Source organism: Protopterus annectens, chromosome 7.part0 (genome assembly GCF_019279795.1).
Source record: "Protopterus annectens isolate FY-2018-M chromosome 7.part0, PAN1.0, whole genome shotgun sequence".
Lineage (NCBI taxonomy): Eukaryota > Metazoa > Chordata > Ceratodontiformes > Protopteridae > Protopterus > Protopterus annectens.
Genome location: NC_056739.1, coordinates 1,522,541,506 through 1,522,559,017, shown reverse-complemented (window position 1 = coordinate 1,522,559,017; position 17,512 = coordinate 1,522,541,506). Strand labels below are relative to the sequence as shown.

Below are 17,512 nucleotides of genomic sequence, written 5' to 3'. Positions count from 1 at the left end.
TGGAATATTTGAACCAAACAGTATAGAAGCTAATTATTTAGATGTCACAATTTCAAAAGATAGAGATAACAAAAAATACAAATCCAAAATATATCATAAGGACTGCTTCTCCAATTCATATTTGCATTATGACAGTGACCATCCGTCCTTGTTGATGAACAATATTATTAAAGGACAGATGGTTCGTATAGCTCGAATGACATCTGATGAGGAAGAATTTTTGAAAGAAATAAATTTTGTTCATGAGTTATTTAGAGATCGGGGATATCCTGACAGAATAATTGACCCAATAAAAGAAGCAATTATTCAAGGTTGGGGTGATATTTACAAACCATTGTTGAACAGTGGATTAATATAAAGGACTAGAGATGAAAGTACTGGACTGTCCGAAGAACAAAACAAAGTCAATCCATATTTAATACTTACATATAGTAATACTTTAGTATGGTTGATGAAATGCATTAATACAGTGTGGAATATTTTTAAAAAGATACCATCTAATGTGGATTGTTTTTCTAGACCCTTAAGAATTAGTTATAGAAGAAATAGGAATTTAAAAAAATATATGAACAAAAGAAAGAAGAGACACATAGAGGCGCAACTAATAGAGTTGGTACATTTAAATGTGGTAGATGTAAGTAATGTACATTTATGGCTGGTACTAAAGAATTATACATTACTAGTATAAAATACTCAATGAAAGCCAATAAATATTTTAGCTGTTATATTAAGGATGTGGTTTACCTTGCCTACTGCATCAAATGTTGGGCATATTACGTAGGCAAGATGGAGAGATTCCTTAGACAAAGAATCTATGAACATATTAGAGATATAGATAAAATGAATGAGCATAATGCCCTATATAGACATAAACTGAACTGTCAGCAAGCGGAGTTTAGATTTTGGGTATTGGAAGAAGTTTTACTGGATGAAAGAGGGGGTGATTGGGAAACAAAATTGGAGTTTATTAATTTGGCAATTGAGGTTAGATGCTACACATTTTCCTTGCCTCAATGACCATTTATCTATCACCCCTGTTCTTAAATTGAAAGCTTTAGACCCTAAAAGACATTAAATTTGCATAGGGGGTACAATATAATAATAATAATAATAATATATATTAACATAAAATAAAGTGAAATAATATAAGATTAATTTTACATAGATTATACTATGGTTAAATAGGTTTTTTATGCATTTCATGATTTTAGGACAGTATATTTATTCATTTTTAATATATATACATTTTTATATATTTTCTATATATTAGATATATATCTTTTTATACATATTTTTCATGACTTCCATTTATAACAATAATAACATATTTATTTTTACAATAAATAACAATAAGCAATATATGTTTTTAGCTTTAGGAAGTATATTTAAGTAATGGTATAGAAACATAGGATGTGATATACTGTTTTACAAGCGGAGTTTGTGCACTTTAATTGTGAATGCTCAATTTACCAGTTGTATATTCAACCAATGAAGTGGATGTTTGTACAACAGGTTGACTATTTAAATGAATGTCCTTTCTTGGTAACTGATTCTGATGAAGTCTCTGGATAAGAGATGAAAGCGCTTAATCCGATATTTCTTGTGCTGTGTGTTTGTTTTATAATAAATTGTTCAAGCAAACAGTTGAGACCTGTGGATTTTTTGAATTGGACAGCCCCTATTGGATGACTACCTGAAATTCATTATTTGGTGCAGTGTGTTTCTGTGGATTAATCTACAGAAGTAACTCAATACTTCTCTTTCCCCTTGTGAAAAGTATCTTTGCTTAAATAGTAATTATTGCATTATTTCTTGCCTTATTTCATATAATTCTTTTTCTTTGTCAAATTACTTTATATCATTATGTTCTACATCTTCAGATACATTATTTGCTCTTTATGCTTTTCTACTTTTCTCATATCATTGCTAATATAAAAGATACATTTTATATTTTTCCTTAAATATCATCCACCATTCAGACCAACTGTTATGAAATGTTCGCACTGTAATATGATCTTTCTATAACTGTACTACTAATCTCTTTCCTTCTTCATTTAATGCTTTCTCGTTTATCCTTTTTATTCATTTGCCTATTTTTATAAATTCCCCTGTTTTCCTTCTTCTCTGGCCATATTGCAAGAGGACCAGAAAATCCTGTTTCAATTACTTCCCATTTTCCTATACCTAAAGCTTCTGATACTACAAAATAATCCATTTCAGTTCATTACATATGCCTTTTGTAAGTCCATTAGTTTTTGTTCCAAAGTTTTAACTTGACCTTTTTCTTATATCATTTCCTTTCTTTTCATGCTTGCTTCTTAAATTACATTTACAGTCTCCTGTTATTATAATATTCACATTTATCACTACATAACGTTAAATCTGATGAAATAAGCCTTCCCTTTCTTTACAATTAGTCTAAACATATAATGTTATAATTCTAAATATTTCTACCATGTATTTTAAATTTACAGTGGTTAATCTTCCCTTTTTTGCTAAAGTTATAGCTAATATTTTTACTACATGGCTATTCCAGAACATCTCTCATTTCTCAGATTCCATATTATCCTTCCTCCCTATAGCTTCTCTGTAATCTTCCATTTGTTAAAAATCTTGTGTCTTCTAATACAATGACATCTACAGCACATGTATCACACCACTCCAAAAATCCCTCTTTTTCTTACTATATTCTAAATACTATTCGCATTCACAGAAAGCTCGCTAACATTTTCTTTTTCCTTAAATTCATGGTTTCATAGGTTCATAGCCAATTACTAGGCCAGCTGCCTTAATGTGCCATTCTAAGTCTAGTCTATCCCCCCAGGTGAGAATCGAACACCAAACCTTGTGTCTGTAAGTCAAACAGCCCCCTACCATTCAATGTATATACTTTTTTATCCATTTCCTTTCTTTTTTTCTACTGAACTTGTCCCTTAAATTTTCTTTTTCTGTCTTTTGTCAACAGAATTCTTTTTTCTTTTACTATCTCCAATTTTATATCTTCAATTATATCAGAGCCTTCTTCTACGTCCTTTATGATTTTTTCTTATCTTTCATCTATTTCTATTACTTCTAAGATTTCTTCTCCTTGTTCATTGTCTTCTCTTTCCTAACTCTTACTTTTATTTTTACAATCCACCCATAATGTCCAATTTTGTTGCATTTATAACATTTCAATTCACATTTTTGCATCATGTCCCATTTCCCCACAAATATAAAATCAAGAGTCGTCCTTTTCACAAAAACATGTTTTAGGTTGTCCCCAGTATTTTATACCTCACACCTCTATTCCCCTCCACATTTATCATGCTTGGTATATGTATAATATTTTCTCTTTCTATTTTTAACACAATATTGCAATCCCATCCACCAGTCTATAAACCCCTTTTATCATAACATTTTGCAATGCCCAATACTTCTTTACATAAAGCTTTCAAATTACCTTTCAAAGTTTCTTCTTTCACCGCTGTTTGAATAAGAAGTGGATGAATTCTTGAAATGTGCATTACATAGTACTGTCACCTTGTGGTGTGGCCTGTGAGTATACTGCTTTAAAGGTTATGTGAGCATTTTGGTGCTAAAACACAATGCAGTAGGCAATACACTCTTAACAGGTTCTGTTAAGCTAGGTTATCATATGGCATTGTCCATTCTTTCATATACAAAGAAGATAAAGTATTGATTCCTGTTCCCAACTCTGCATCCTCTTCAAATCAATTTGCAAACACTAGCAATCAACAGCAGAGAGACTGTGGCTCTTCGTTTTGATGGGTTAAGGAAGAAGATCAGAAGGTGAATGGATTGAACACAAAGTCATTTAACTATGGAAAACAAGCAAAAAAAAAGATTTTGCATGTAGAAGTCTGCAGCTCTCTGACTTAACAAAAAGAAGTAATAGCTCTCAGAAAGGGTTTCTCACAACACAGTTTTCAGATATGATGAACCTAAAGACTTAAGAAATATAGATAACATATTAATCATGAAATTAAAGTTCCATTAAGAAGAATAAGGGATCTGCTTCACAGACTATTTGCCACAATAAGAGCAAGGAAGGCAAAAATGGTCAATACACGGATCTTGAGAATGGGATAATTTAAGACTAAATTCAAAAATACATTTTAATTATCCACTTACTGAAGACAAAAAATAAAGTTAAGAGCCTGAACAAATTAACTTTTGTAATGGACTTTTTAAATAGTGGAAGTACACTGGCAAACACAAGAACCTTACAGAGTTTTACCAAAGATTCAATGAAAGACCAAGTGTCACCAGTGGAGCTTTGAAAATATTCAGAAGGCTTTATTCCACAAAAGCTGAAATCATACTGCCCAACCTTGGAGTGGTTCACAGATGGCCAGGAACAAAAAGTGCTAGTAGCCAGGGCCCTTAAGTACAACCAAGAAACAACGATGACAAAAGCTTTGTTTTTCAGTAGAAAATATGAGTTACTGATGTGATAATATAGGAAATGGTGCAACATACACTAGGGTAGACACAGCAAACTGAGGGTGACTTTATCAAGTGCCCATTCCCATATTTCCCTATTACAGAAAACATTTGGAATAACTATTTTTATGCTGTACTGAACAAACTGGAATCTTGCATGCTTCAGAGCTGGGAGACTGATCTGTCACTGCTTAGGCCTATCCCAACGGCCATCAACAGAAAGACACTAAGGCTCAATTTGTCTCACAAAGACATTATGGAAAGCTCATTTCAGAGGACCTTTAAATGCTAACTTTAGAAGATAATGCATTTAAAATCCTTGAAAATATTTTAACATATTTTCTAACTGTAGTCTGTTTTACTTTACCTAAATGATTTTAATGTTTCAAACTACTTGCTATATTTGCTGCACGATTGCTGTTACTTATTGCCATTTTTGTTTTCATGTAAGGTGTAGGGTTTTAAGTACTATAATTAATAAAATGAAGGTAAATGCTCATCTCCCCTCAGAGTTAAGAACTATGAAATGAAAGATGAGGTGCTTGAGCCCTGGACCTATGGACTGCAGAGATGAAATATTGGTGATGACCCAGACATCCCCTACTTGATCGATGGCATGGGTACTGGACAGACTGTATGGGGGAGGATGGATTTCATTGTGGTAAGTGGCAACTCAACCATCATAAGGGATTCTGGTCTTACTCTATTCGATCTTAATTTGGATGAATGCATGCAAAAGAACTACTTCCTTTTATGTAGAGTGGAAGACATATCAAAAGAGTTTACATTCCCCTGGGTGAAGAAATGCTTGCTAGATGCTGGGGCTTTGGAAAATCATACCACACAGAAGAAATAGTAAAGGTGTACACTAGGAAATGTTTCTTAAGAAAAATCACTTTTGAAAAGGGTTCTTACAGAGGGATAACCCAGGTAAGTATTTAAAGCACTTACTGGGACAAAGAAGAGCATACTAGCCACACCAAGTTTGCAATCTTTCTTGAAGCCTCCCAAAACATCTTTGGAGGGAAAAGACCTATTATCCTTGCTTACGTTGACTAAAAGACCTTCCCAAAACCTCAAATTATATAATCCAAAATGATTTTCAAAAGTGGGAACTTATTCTTTCAGTAAAAGTATAAATCAGTAGTCACAGAGGCAGGGGTGATAAGTACACCACAGGTACACAGGCAGCTTGAAGTAGAACTGGTATACTGCTTGGGCGAGGAGGATGCATGTTTCAACTAGCATATGATCTGGAGTGGTCTGCATCGGGCAAAGAAATGGCCTTCTCAAAGGGTATGTTAGTGGTTTCTACAGGACTCTACTTCACCACCATAACTTATACTTCAGAGGCAAAAATATTAAACACTAGGGCCTAGAATCTTGCATAAAAAGATGTAATGTGAGGTTTGCTACTTGTACATGGAGAAGGTTAAGGAAGATGATCTCGGTTTTCTGACATAAATATACTAAAATTCCAAGTATGCCAGATTTAGTAATGTCTAACTATTTCATATAATATATACTCTATTTCTTATAATTATCAACTCATATCATTGTCTAATCATCTTCTCTTAGGCATTTTTCTCAATTTACTCTACTAAGCCTAGACTGAAACTCTAACTCTTGATCCATACATTAATCTTTTCATTTTCTTACATGATTTTACGATATTTCCCTTTCAATTTTCTATCCTTTATTTAAACATTAATGGATGACAAGATAGCAGACTACCTCTGCAACTCATCTACTGTTTAATTGTATTTACATTTGTAATATTACATTTAAGATGCACTACATATGGGTGTAATTCAAAACACCGAAGTACACAAATGTCAGATGGCTAATGATCAATTCCAAATGAACAAAAACCAAAACAATGAAAAAGTAAAACAGATATATTTAATTAGCAAGGCTTGTGGTGGGTGTAGTATACCAACTACAATGGGGGAAAGGCAAATTCCCCGATCCCCCCTGTGCACAACCTTGCACAGACTTAACACCGGCAGAGGTGATCAAATGACTTCTGATCACTTCTGCTGGCATTAAACATGTTCAAACTATGCTTGATCATATGTACAACTCTCATATACGCATGTGTCTTTATACATATATATATATATATATATATATATATATATATATATATATATATATATATATGATACACACACACTCCTCTCTCTCTCTCTCTCTATATATATATATATATATATATATATATATATATGGATTACTTCAGTAGACCAAAAGTTCACTTGCCAAACTTTCAGATAGCCGAAATGAAAAGGCCGACAACCGCACTGACATCCTGGAACACCAACATCCCACTCCAGGTAAGTAACCGCTTGGCCATACTGGAAAAATAGTTAAACCGAAGGAAAGTAAAGGAAAGTAAACTCACCCATGTGAGGGGCTGTGCCCCCTACACCCCTCCTAACTAAATATACCAACCCTGAGATTGCACTACTATGGGGGTAAGGGGGCAAAGTTCAACAAGGTAGATAAGCGGTTACTTACCTGGAGTGGGAAGTTGGTATTCTGGGATGTCGGTATTCTGCAGTTGTCGACCTTTTCTTTTTGGCTATTTGAAAGTTGGGTATAAAATGCCAGGTTTTTGTGATATACAATAAATCATTTCAAAATGTTTCCCACCTTTAATGTGACCTATAACCTGTACAATTCAACTGAAAAACAAACAAATCTATTAGGGGAAAAAAAATATAAAAAATAACGCACAATAAGCTGGTTGCATAAGTGTGCACACTCTTAAACTAATACTTTGTTGAAGCACCTTTTGATTTAATTACAGCATTCAGTCTTCTTGTGTACACACCTCCCATCGATTAAAGAGACTCTCATTAACCCCAAATACATTTCAGCTGTCCTAGTAGGATTTTCCTGACATTTACTCAGTTGCCTGCTACAGCAAAAGTCATGGTTCGCAGAGAGCTTACAAAGCATCAAAGGGATCTCATTGTTGAAAGATATCAGTCAGGAGAAGGGTACAAAAAATAGGGTCTATATTACAAGCACGAAAGCTGAAATCCGTGAACGCTATAACATTGACACATAAACGTTGATCTACGAAAATAACGAAGGACTGAAACGCCGAAAGTCACAATGCTGAACAGATTCCCAGAAGCAACAGCGCCATACAGGTAAGTAAAACCAAAGTAAACAAACACAAAGTAAAACACTGTTATAAACGTTTTTGCAGAGGGCAAGCCCCCCTGCACCCTCCATAACTCCCCTACTTATATATACCAACCCTGAGACCGCTCTACAGTGGGGAAAAGGATATATTTCCTCATCCCCATAATCACCCTGCTGGTCAGGGAAATCCATTCGGTGTTGTGTCTTTCGGCGTTTCCGTCCTTCACTCTTTTCGTAGATCGATGTTTATGTTTCGATGTTATAGCATTCGCGGATTTCATCTTTCATCGTTCTGATATAGACCCAAAAAACATTTCCACAGCATTGGCTATACCATGGAACACAGTGAAGACCGTCATTAAAAAGTGAAGAAAATATGGGAAACAGTGACGTTGCAAAGAACTGGATGTCCCTCCAAAGCTGATGAAAGGACAAGATGAAAACTGCCAAGAGACCTACAGCAACACTGAAGAGCTACAGGAATTCCTGGCAAGTATTGGTTGTGTACTACATGTGACAACAATCTCCCATATTTTTCATATGTCTGGCCTATGGGGTAGGGTTGCAAGACAGAAGCCTTTTCTTACACAGAAAAACATTCAGACCTGCCTAAAATTTGCAAAACAATACATCATGTCTCCCAAAAGCATGTGGGAAAATGCGTTATGGTCTGATGACACCAAGGTTGAACTTTCTGGCCACAATTCCAAAAGCTTTATTTGGCGGAAAAAACGCTTCGCATCACCAAAAGAACACCATCCCCACGGTGAAGGATGGTGGTGGCAGTATCATGCTTTGGGGTTGTTTTTCTTCAGCAGGAACTGGGGCTTTAGCCAATGTGGAGGGAATTATGAACAGTTCCAAATACCAGTCACTTCTGGCCCAAAACCTTCAGTCTTCTGCTAAAAAGATGAAGAGGAATTTCACCTTTCAGCATGACAATGACCCCAAACATACATCCAAATCAACAAAACAATGACTTCACCAGAAGAAAATTAAAGATCTGGAATGGCCCAGCTAGAGCCCAGACCTAAATCCAATTGAAATTATGTGGGGTGACCTGAAGAGGGCTGTGCAGAAGAAATGCCCTCACATCTGACAGGTGCAAGGAAGAATGGGCAAATATTGCCAAGTCAAGATGTGCCATGCTGATAGACTCCTACCCAAGAAGACTGAATGATGTAATTAAATCAAAAGGCGCTTCAACAAAGTAGCCCCCTTAAAACCATCCTTTAACTAATTCCTATTAAGAAAGGTTATAATGGTAGGTCCTAAACATATTTCAGCCTTGTGCTCATTAAGCAGTTGTTTCAGACACACACTGCATATGGTAATATTGAGTATCCACACTAAGCTACACATGTAACTTCTTCCCAAGTCAATGTAATGCTCATAGATTAGTAATTTAAACTATGTATTACACTTCTTTGCAAATCTCTGCTTACCTATATGCATCACTGATTAATGTTTTATGTTATGCCGTGATGCAAAACGATTAGTACTGTAACTCAGTACTGTACTGCAGTGCTTATCTCTGCTTTTATACATATATCCTTGTTTATTACGTTTTTTTATAGAATACTTTGTAATATACTGTGGAGCTTTTCTCCCGGGCCTTCACTGGAAATTTTTTTTTTTTTTTTTTTTTTTGAGCCAGTGGACTTTCCTGGTCAACAAATGTCAATAAATAAATAATAAATAAATTAGTTCAAGGGTATGCACACTTATGCAACCAGCTTATTGTACGTTTTTTTATTTTTTATATGTCCCCCCTAACAGATTTGTTTGTTTTTTAATTGAATTGTACAGGTTATAGGTCACATTAAAGGTGGGAAAAGTTTTGAAATTATTTATTGTGGTCTCACTTTTTATATTACAAAAACCTGTCATTTTAACAGGGGTGTGAACAATTTTTATATCCACTGTATACACACACACAGAAAGAAGAGGTACATGGCTTTACATTAACAAATTATACTGTATCCCTTCACATCAAAATAAATAAAATTTAAAAATTCCCATGTATTCCTGCATATTTTGTAAGAAAAAGCTATCCTGCACCTCCACATCCTCTGTCCTTACATATATTATGCAACTGTATTGAACTGTGGGGGTCAGAAAGTTCTGCAGCCTCGCTGAAATCATTTAGAACTTTCTGACAAAATAATGGAGATTGGCAAAACAAACCTGTAGATTTACAGGGTTGACAAAGCCATTTTGGACACAAAGCATAACTTCCATAAGCTATTATTTCTCTTCTCTGTTATACATTTTACCTTCATTTTACATTGTATTGTATTTACATATTTACAACTATTTGAGCAGCTTTGCCCCCATGTTTCCTTTATAAAAGGACACTTGCCAAGTAATGGCTAATATGTTTAACAAAATGAAATAAAATACATAAGCTATTACTCTGTAGCATAAAAATCACACCCATTGCCAAGTGCCAAAAATCCATGGTCAAACTCTTCTACTGTAAGGTGAGCTTCAAAAGACACCTGTCAGGAAAGGTAAGAGATGACAGGTACCTGGATCTCACTGCCAACCCTGTTCCTGAATAAATAGGCACACTGTGCCCAACTTCCCATAACAAAAAGAGTGAAGAACTAACTATATGGGACATAGCCTGCCATGTTTACTAGACATGTAGCCAGTCTACAAGCTTCAGGATCCTTCCCCTCAAACCATACATCCACTTTTAGCACAACAATACATGCTGGTACAACAGGGATATCCAGGTTTGACAAAAAAAAAAAAACAGCTTTCCAGCTTTCTTGTCCTAAATGGACAGGCTGAAGCCTAAAGCTCAAATGTAAACATGTCATGTCAGGTCATGCCAGAAGAGCAAATGTAGAAAGACAGACAGATACCCCTCACCAGCCAGGATGAAGTAAAGGAAGAAAGGGGACATAGTAGGAGTATGGCAACAGTGTCCTCGTCAAGTATCGACTAGTACAGTTAACTTAATGTTCTTCATTAGATCTCTGTTGCGGTAGCCAAAACTATATGGGGCAATTGCCTAAGCACAGGAAGAAAGAAGGTCCAGAATTTAACAGACCTCTTCTGGGTCTGGAAACTGAAATAACGTTATAGTGCTTAATAAAAAAGTGTACACTGTGGACCAAACTGCTGCCCTGTAGAACTGATCTACAGTCTACATCCTTTTGGAAAGCTCCAGAAAGTACAGCTGTGTACACTTACCATAAATGTAGATGTTCGAGTGTCTTCACTGTTGCAGTTATCACTGTAGGGTTCTTCCTGCCGGCAGGCAGTCCTCGGTCGGCCAGAATCCCAAAGTCTGGGTCCGGCATCGGCTGTTCAGTCATGCTCCCTGACGTCAGAGCGCTAGGAGTACAAAGCTGCCAGCCGACGCCATGTTCTCCAGTTTTTCTTGCCCCAGATGTCAGGTGCCCAAAAGTGAAGGCTAATAGTAAAACAAAAATGTAACATACAACAAACCGCATACCTTGTAGCAAATACATCTCAGAAGAAGGGTGAAGTAGGAAACCACACTAATGAAAGTATAAGAGGGGACAGGAGGGAGGGTAATCCAGACTGCAACAGTGAAGACACTTGAACATCTACATTTATGGTAAGTGCACACAACTGTACTATGTTCATCGTGTTTCACTGTTGCAGTTATCATTGTAGGGTTGAATCCCAAAGCTGAGGTAAAGGGTGGTGGTTATAGAGTAGAAGGGGTGGCTAGAAGGCCCTGCAAGACTGCAGAAGCAAAGCCTGCCCTAGACTTAGAATAAAGAGGGAGATTATAGTGCTTAGAGAAAGTATGCACTGAACTCCAAGTTGCAGCTTCCAAAATATCCTTGGTAGGTACTCCTCTGAGAAAGACAGCTGAAGTAGCAGCAGCTCTGGTAGAGTGAGTCCTAATTTTTCCTGGGATTTGCTTTCCATGATGAGAGTAACAAAATCTGATTCCATTAGCAATCCATTTAGAAATGGTCTGTTTTGAAATAGCTTTGCCTTGGGAATTTGTTGCATAAGAAGCAAACAGTTACTCTGTTTTCCTGATATCCTTGGTTCTGTCCAGGTAAAAACGAAGTTGTCTGTGTACATCGAAGGAATGCAAGATCCTTTCCCCCTTATTTTGTGGATTATTGAAAAAAGTTGGCAGGTGAACAGTTTGATTTAAAGCCACTTTGGAAACCACTTTAGGCATGAAAGCAGGATTGGTCCTTAAAGACACCCTATCTTGGTGAAAAATAATATAAGGTTCCACAGCCATGAGTGTTTGTAACTCCGAGACTCCCCTGGCTGAAGTCAAAGCCAGTAGGATAGCTGTTTTCCATGATAAATACTTAATATCAGATGTGGCAGCAGGCTCTAAAGGAGGCAGAGTGAGTTTTTCCAGAACATAGTTGAGGTCCCAGGCAGGAATGGGTGGTGTCCTAGTGGGCCTTAAATTCTTTGCTCCTCTGAGATAGTTTCAGAAGTGGATGCAAAAAGATTGGAGGATCTGTATTGTAATGTGCAGAGATAGCTGAGGCATGTATTTTTATGGAGGAGAAGGATAAACCCTTATGTAGCATGTCTGTCAGGTAAAGTAAAATCAGTGGGATATTAGGAATGAGGGGATCCGAATCCTGAGCATGCATCCAGGTGCAAAATCTCTTCCATTTACCTGCATAAGATTTTCTAGTGCTAGGCCGTCTGGCTTCTAAGATGACATCCATGACCTGCTTGGGAAGGGTAGGATTAATCATAGACCCTGAATACGCCAGGCTGCCAGGCTGAGAGTTTTGATATGAGAGTGCAGAACCTGGCCCTGGTGTTGGGACAAAAGATTTGGAATCTGAGGTAGAATCCAAGGAGGCTCCTGGGATAGATTCATCAGTGTTGAGTACCAAAACTGACGAGGCCAATTTGGGGCCAGTAAAATCATCATCTTGGGCTTGTCCTGCTTGATCTTTAGTAACACCCGTGGAAGAAGAGATAGTGGCGGAAAGGCATACCCCGAGAGGTTTCTCCAACTGAATGATAGTGCATCCACTTTCCATGCTAGCTTGTGAAATGTTCTTGTGCAAAAAATCTGTAACTGATGGTTGAGGGGGGATGCAAAAAGATCTATGTCTGGGCAGCCCCAGGCTTCTGTAATCATCTTGAATATTTGGGTGTCTAGCATCCACTCGTGTGGGTCTGACAGGTTCCTGCTCAGGCTGTCTGCCAGAATATTTTGTTTTCCTGGCAGGAACTGGGCTTGTAGATCCACTTTGCAAGCTAGAGCTGTGTTCTATAGAGTCATGGCTAGTCTGCAAAGGGGGTAGGAGTGTGAACCCCCTTGCTTGTTTATGTATCACATAACTGTGGTGTTGTCTGTCCGTATCAGTAGTTTTACTGGTTGTAGGAGATCCCTGAAAGCCAAGAGGGCATTCTGTACAGCTAACATCTCTTTTAAATTGATATATAGGTGCTTCTGATCCTCTGTCCAAAAACCTTGCAGACCTTTTCCCTGCAAGTGGGCTCCCCATGCGTAATCTGAGGCGTCCGTGGTTAACACTTGGCTGGCTGGAGGCAGACTGAAGGCTTTCCCTTTGTTGTGAAGGCATGCCATGGTCCACCAATGGAATTCCTTTTGTAGGCAAGGGAAGACAGCAATCTGTGTGTCTAGACTGTGGCAATGCTGGGACCATACACTTTTTAGGTACCATTGTATTTTTCTCATATGTAGTCTTGCATTCGGTATGAGAAGGATGCAGGAGGCCATGTAACCCAAAGCCTGCAGGAATTTCCTTGCAGGTAGCTGAGCTATTGACGCCAAGGTTTTGAAAGTTGAAGCCAGCTGCTGTTGTCTTTCGGATGTCAGGAATGCCATCTGGGTTGTTGTGTTTAGAAGAGCACCCAGAAAGGTTATCTGTTGTGTGGGTGTCAAATTTGACTTTTTTATGTTCACAGTGAATCCCACGTACTTGAGTAGATTTTGAACAAATTCCAGCTGCTGGAGTAAGACATCCTTGCTGTGTGCTTGAATAAGGCAGTCGTCCAGATAAGGGTAAATTTGAATTCCCTTGAGTCTGCAATAAGCTACTACTGGTGCCAGGCACTTGGTGAAGACCCTGGGCGCAGTAGACAAGCCAAAGGGCAGCGCAGAGAATTGGTAATGTTTCAAGCCGGCCTTGAACCGGAGGTATTTTCTGCACTCCTGTCTGATAGGGATGTGTAGGTAAGCCTCCTTTAAATCCAATGTCACCATCCATGCATTTTTGCTCAACATTGCCAGGAGCGGTTGCAGAGTAAGCATCTTGAACTTTAGTATCTCCAGGAAAGTGTTTAAGACTGAGAGATCCAGGATGGGTCTCCATGAATTTTGCTTTCTGGGAACTAGGTAGAGCCTGGAGTAGAAGCCTTGCCCAGTCTCTGATTGTGGAACCAGTTCTATGGCCCTCATAGCCATGAAGGATCCCACCTGGTTTAATGCCTCTGCCCACTGGTGTTTTGGTAGGTCTGGCCATCCGTTTGGTCTTGGCAAGGTATGAAAGTGGAATTTGTAACCTCTTGAAACTACATCCAGAACCCACTTGTCTTGGGTTATGTAAGTCCAATTTTGTTGAAAAAGAGAGTTTTCCTCCTAGAGGGGCTTCCAGGAGAGAAGTTCCTGGAGCCATGCAGGGGGAGTCATTGAGCCTGTTTTCTATAAGATTGAGGTGTGTCCTCTCCACCCCTGGGGGTGGAAGCACTCTACTGTCTAGGTCTGTAAGAGGTCTGTGCTTGGGCCCTTCCTCTGGAGTGCCTATATCTACCCCTCTGAGGCCTGTCCGAGCTGGGAAAGGACCAATTTTTAGTTGGCCAATTTCTGCTAAATCTTGGGGGCTGAACTTGTAAGAAATCCTTAACCGTTTGCATGGATTTTGCCTTATCCTCCATTTTCTTTATCACCTCTTCAGCCTTAGACCCAAACAAAACATTATGCTGAACAGGAGCATCCAGTAATTTTGCTTTCACTTGATCAGGTAAGTTTTGTTCCTTTAACCAAGCATGCCTTCTAATGACTGTGCCAGAGGCAGCCGCCCTGCAAGAAGCCTCCAAGGTATCAAAACCACAGTTCAGTGGCATGCATCAAATCGTGTAACTCCTTATTATCTGCACATGCAACAGACAGTAGAAATTGCTGATATTTTAGCATATGAAATTGACAATTTAAAGCCCTAATAGATAAAGGAGCATAAGTGTACACTATTTTGCCCCATCTCTCCAAAGCACTGGAATCCTTATCTGTTGGAATAGGGTTTTTAGCAGAAGCGGCCTTAACCCCCTTAGGACCCTGAGAAATGGTTTCTGGATCAGCAGTAGGATTTTTGTAAAGGAACTGGTGGGAGTCAGGGACCCTGTAATATCTGTCGGGCTTAGCAGGGGCTGGAGGAAAGGAGTCAGGAGTTAAATTAGCCTCAGAAAAGGCATCATCCACAATATCCAAAATAAGAGGAATAGCCAGGGGTCTATGTTGGGGAAGAAGAAGGAAATCCCTAAGCCTTCTCTTAGATTCCGAGTACTCCTGTCCTTCCCAGTGAAAATGTTTCCCTCATGTCATGTAAAGTTTCCCCAAAAGAAAAATCCTCAGGGGGTGAAGCTGATGAAATGGATTCCTCAGCATCAGAATCCTCATAAGGAGGGAAAGTATATTCCTGTTCAGAGGAAGACACTGAAGAAATAGATGCCTGATCAGAAGATTCATAATCCAATTCTTGCCTTGGCCTTTTGTCTGGAGGGGGATGTGAACCCCTAATCATGGTTAGTAAGTCCTCCGCCATTTTAAGTAGCTGTTTCTGAGATTTGGGTCCCGGATCAGAAGAGGCCTGGGCTGGTGTCTTAGATTTAGAAGGAGTCTTTGCCTTTGTCTTTGGCTTTGCCTTTATCAGAAGCTGTGTAGGCCTGAAAACCCCCTCGGAAGCCGGTACCTGCGCAGCGGCTCCGGACCCAAAGGTCCAGCAGCTGGAGTGCTCAAAGGCCTAGTTGGCTCCTCATGGGAGTCTGTTTCGGCAATCGGGTCTGAAATGGCCGACGACGGGGGTTGCGAAAGCACCTCACTGACGACGGCCGAACCTGTAGCTGGCTCTGCTTGTAAAACGGCATCTGATTTGGACTTCGGAGGCCTGTCCTTATCCTTGCGTCGTTTGTGAACTCCGGTAGTCGGAAGCGTGTCCAATGACATTTTATAATTAAATCGCCTGCCAAAGTAGTGAAAAGCAAAATCATACCTGCGCTTAATCGTACATTGGTTAAATCTAGCACAAAACCGACAACTAGCTACATCGTGGTCAGGGCCTAAACAAGGAATACAGTAAGAATGGAAATCCTTATGAGGTATTTGCTTCCCACAAGAAATGCAATTATTAACTTTTTCTGACATCGGACTGGAGCAAGAAAAAAAGTTTCCCCAATGGGGTACTTAGCTTTGAGAAGAAGAAGAAAGTCTTCGGACTGAAGCACGAAAAAATATCAGGAGTCAGCCGACCGGCACTTGCGAACTGCTTTCACCGCATGGCAAGAAAGACTGGGGAACATGGCGTCGGCTGGCAGCTTTGTACTCCTAGCGCTCTGACGTCAGGGAGCATGACTGAACAGCCGACGCCGGACCCAGACTTTGGGATTCTGGCCGACTGAGGACTGTCTGCCGGCAGGAAGAACCTACAGTGATGACTGTAACAGTGAAACACGATGAACATGTAGCCACAGCTCTGACAGAATGAGCTACACATTCTGAGGCAAAACATTTCTGTGGTTTGAGTAATAAAACTGAATGGCCTGATACAGCCATATAGAAATGGTTTGCTTAGATACTGAATGACCTCTTTCCTTATCATCAAACAAAACATAGTTGTTTAGATTTTTTAAACTCCGTAATCATATCTGGTTAAAATCTTAACTGACTGGGTATGTTTATAGTATGAATAATTATTTCTCCTGTTTTTTGGTTGGGAAGAACACAGGAGATGAACAGTCGGATTTAGTGTAAATTCATAAACAGCCTTTGGCATAGAGGAACAGTTGATTCTAACAATCACCCTGTCCTTATGGGGGATAAGTAAAGGTTGAGTAGACATAAGGGCTTGTAATTCTGATACCCATCTAGCATAGATCAGAGCAATGAGCATAGTAGTTTTTCAAGTAAGAAATTTAACAGAAGAACTGGCTGTGAACTTTTACAACACAAAATGTAGATCACAGCATGGTAGTTGTGCCACCTATTTTCTAGGTAGTGAAATACCTAATAACCCTATTAAAATCTATTTGACCTGAAATACAAAAGAAAGGGAATGCAAGAGTCAGATGGGCAGAAATGGCTAAAAGGTGTACCTTGCCAGAAGTACACACAAGGCCTGAATTGAGCAATTCACATAAGTACTGGAGAACCAGGGGTGCCCTGATTAGAATGGGTCTTGTTCTTAATTACTGTACCAAGCAGTGATTTCTTTCCATCCATTTAGGTAAATATAATTTTGTAGTACAAGTTTCTCAGCCTATTGCACCTCTTCAGAAAAAAAGGTGTCTAAATGAGATCACAAACTTGCCATCCATACAGTGAGATGGAAACTGTGAATGCTGGGATAGATTACATATCCATTTACCTGTGTGAGCAAGTCCACTCTAAGAGGTAGTTTTTGGTAACTGTCCCTGGCTAGATGCATGAAAAGAACCAATGCTGTCTTAGCTAAAAGTGAATCAATAGATGCATCTTAGGCAAATCCTTCTTGATCTCTCCTCAGACTTTGGATATCAGACAAAAGGGGGAAAAAACATTAAAGGACATTTGTGCCCAGGTAAAAAAGAGAATGCATCCATTTTCCAAGCCTTTCTGAAAAGTGTCATGGAACAAAACGGTTTTATTTATCTGAGATAGGAGGCATATAAATCTACTTTCAGAGTTCATCACAGATGGAAAATTTCCTAAAAG

General features: G+C 38.7%; 1 protein-coding gene across 2 annotated transcripts in view; it reads right to left on the bottom strand.

Annotated features, from left to right (window-relative positions):
* ATG7 (autophagy related 7) overlaps positions 1-17,512 on the bottom strand; it is a 2,350,184-nt gene that overhangs the window by 2,043,960 nt on the left and 288,712 nt on the right. The gene's annotated exons all lie outside the window — the stretch shown is intronic.